Source organism: Octodon degus, unplaced genomic scaffold (genome assembly GCF_000260255.1).
Source record: "Octodon degus isolate 3935 unplaced genomic scaffold, OctDeg1.0 scaffold00091, whole genome shotgun sequence".
Lineage (NCBI taxonomy): Eukaryota > Metazoa > Chordata > Mammalia > Rodentia > Octodontidae > Octodon > Octodon degus.
The window spans coordinates 2,786,826-2,790,100 of record NW_004524667.1 but is presented as its reverse complement, the minus strand read 5'-3'; the positions used below and the strand labels follow the sequence as shown (position 1 = coordinate 2,790,100).

Sequence of the window (3,275 nt, the reverse complement as noted above, 5' to 3'; positions counted from 1 at the left end):
CCACCAGGAACAAGTGCAGAGGACACTAGCTCAGCTCAAATGTATGAATTAATAGTGTCAATAGTAAATAAGCAACAGCAGAAAGTCATAGAGGAACTCAGAGCGGAATTCTTTTCTACTAGCTCAGCTCAAATGTACAAATTAATAGCGTCAATAGTAAAGAAACAAAAACTAAAAAGGCTGGCATATAGCTCAGTGATAGAGCACATCTGGGTTTGATCTCTAGTACCACAAAGAAAAACATAACTGAAATTGTTATCAATAAAACAACACATGATGTGAACTTCACATCACTACCACTTTAAAAAAATTTTTTTTAAAGTATAGCTTTACCAAACTATATACCAAGCCAACAAAAATTAATATATTTCAGTCACTTTTCCAATTGTCACAAAAGACTTTTCCTGTAAATATTCAAAATAGCTCAATAGCACATGAGTTTTCAGGTAGAAAAATAAAATCACTTTTAAAAATTTTAATTTTCCCAAATATGTGATGTGATAATGCATATATTTTGCTATAGGATTCTACATAGAACTTAAGCAGAAATGCCTCTGACTTACGGTGGTGAGCCTCTTGCCTCTATATCTTGAGTGCTAGGATTACAGACATGCACTACCCTACTAGGCTATATGATTAGAAATCTTAATAAATTTTACTGTTAACATGAGGCTACACTTATAAAGAAACATAAGTCATTCTTACGTGGGAGAAGGAATGTTTGGTACTTTATGGCGTAAATGTACCAGTCAGGGCCTGTTGGGAACCAGGTTACACAATGGGAGGTAAACTGTCAGGAAGAGTGTGAGGTTTCATCTGTATTTATAGTTGTTTCCTATCATTCACATTACCACCTGAGGTCCACCTCTTGTCAGATCAGCAATGGCACTAAATTTTCACAGGAGCACAAACCCTAGTATGAAATGAATGTGCAAGTGATCTAAGTTGCCCACTCTTTATGAGAATCTAATGCCTATTGATCTGAGGTGAAGCTGAGGCAGTGACAGCAGACCTGAGGGAAGACTACCAATACACATTAACATTAGTAGAGGCTTGACTGCACAGAGATACAATAAATTCATTGTTCCCAGATTCATATTAAAATCTTATTAGTAAATGACAAGTGACAAACTGCATGTGGTGGCAGGCTTTTAGTTAGAATCCAACATTTATTTTAGTCTGCATATGACCCATTCGTTTCATTTACCTGATGCTGTATTATAGTGAAATGTATAATTATTTTACTATATGTAAAAATAATAGAAATAAATACATGATAAATGTAATATGTTTAAATCATCATGAAACTATTCTAAAATTGTTGTCCATGGAAAAACTGTCTTTCACAAAACCATTCCTTGATGCCAAAGGTTTGGGACTGCTAGCTTAGGTAATATTCATGTTTCATCTGTGTTTGGGTATGGAGTGTCTGTTACTATCTTGGATTATCACAGGTATGGCATGATCTTATTTTGATGTTGACATCCTATAGAATTGTTTATCTTCAACAGAAGGATACCCCCGCTCAAAAAAAAAAAAGAGGCAGAACCTTTAGGCCGGAGAAGGCTCAGTGTAATAAGCACCTCCCTGGCAAGCGCAAGGGCCTGCGTTCAATCCCCGGTTCCGCCAAAACAAACAAACAAACAAACACAAGGATACCAAGTCACTACAAATGCCAGGCAAATTCCTACCAACACATTGTCCAGACAATAAAGGTCAATTTCTAGTTGTCACGGACACTTTTCCTCACCTTTAAAATCATGTTACAACTTACGCAAAACCATTTCTCGCAAATTACTTAGTGAATAAAAGACACTGGGTTGATAGGTAGAGCCTATGTAAAAAATGCAGCAAGAATGTTTATAACTTAAGGATTAAATTGCTAGAAAAATCAGCTGAAAGAAACCTAAATGGAACTACCTTCCTGACACTCTACAATGTATCACTCATAACTTTTTTTCAGAATATCATTAATAAGCACTTTTCCCAAGTTTGTTTGTTTCTGAAATAGTGTCTCATAGTGCTCCTCCTGCCTCAGCCTCTTGAGCGCTGGGATTACAGGCATGTGCCACAACGTTCAGCTTTCCAAGTATTAACAGGTATTTACAGAGTATGTAAAGAGATTTCCGTTTTACTGAAAGATCACTTCCACCACTTACTGATTCAATGTGATTGATGTGTCAGGCATATTCCTTCTTTCTCTCTGCCTAAAATTCCTCATCTATAAAATGTAACCTATTATGCTTTGCATCTAGATGTCCCTCCAAAGCCTCATGGGGCAGGCTTCTAGGGTTTATGATTGATTCATGGCCCAATACTGAGATTATGGATGTCAGTGCTGCACCCAACCTAGGGTGGATAGCCTATACACAATATAAGGGAGGAAAAGGGGCTTGCTTTCTGCTGCTCCCCCCTTTCTGTTCTTGTTGCTTTTGCTGTACACCCCCATGAACCACTCTGCCATGTGACACTCTGCCTTGGAGCCAGCTCAGTATGGACTGAAACCTCCACAAACTGTGAGCAAAATAAACCTGTCCTTACTTAATTCTGAGCATCAGGTATTTTGTCTCAGCAAAGAGAGAAAAGTAAGACACTATCTACTCCAGAGTTGTTTTAAAGAAAAAAATAAAATTCATTAATATGTATCTGACACCTAGAAATCACAAAATTATTTATTTTATCAATTGCTGCCATATTTCCGTAGTCATTGTTTGCATAAACATTCACTTCTCAAAAGAAAGCCTCTTTTAGCTGATGGGGTCTAGCTCAGTGTGCAACACCTGATTGGCATGCTTGAAGCTACTGGTTCAGTCCCCAGGACTTTAAAAAAAAAAAAAAAAAAAAAAAGGCAAGCTTCCAAACACAGCACCTCTAAATCATAAGTTTAAGTCATTAGTACTTATTATATGAGTAGAAATATGAGAAGACCATAAATTATCCATTCTTCTAAGATTAGAAAATTAGTGTACTCAATTCTTTCCCTCAATTTCATAAATCAGTGTTTGAAAATTTGATGGTTCACATCGACATCCAGTCTTCCCCCAAATCTAGTTTTTTAAAATCCTATAATCTTGAGAACCACACTCTCAACCAATATGTTCTGGGGATGGGGAAATAGATCAGCAGTCTAAGCGCCTGCCTGACAAGCGCAAGGATTGGGGCTCAATCCCCCGAACCGTGTGCTGTCCAGGACCCAGAACCCCAGGTGTGCCACGCCAGCCACCAAAACCAGCATGGTGGTGGACTCCTGTGATCCCAGGGCTGGGGAGGCTGAG

At 38.0% G+C, this 3,275-nt stretch overlaps 2 protein-coding genes across 2 annotated transcripts in view; one reads left to right on the top strand and one right to left on the bottom strand.

Moving 5' to 3' along the window:
- Cops5 (COP9 signalosome subunit 5) overlaps positions 1–3,275 on the top strand; it is a 57,267-nt gene that overhangs the window by 22,805 nt on the left and 31,187 nt on the right. The window lies entirely within an intron of this gene.
- Positions 1–3,275, bottom strand: part of Cspp1 (centrosome and spindle pole associated protein 1) — a 161,319-nt gene that overhangs the window by 148,373 nt on the left and 9,671 nt on the right. The window lies entirely within an intron of this gene.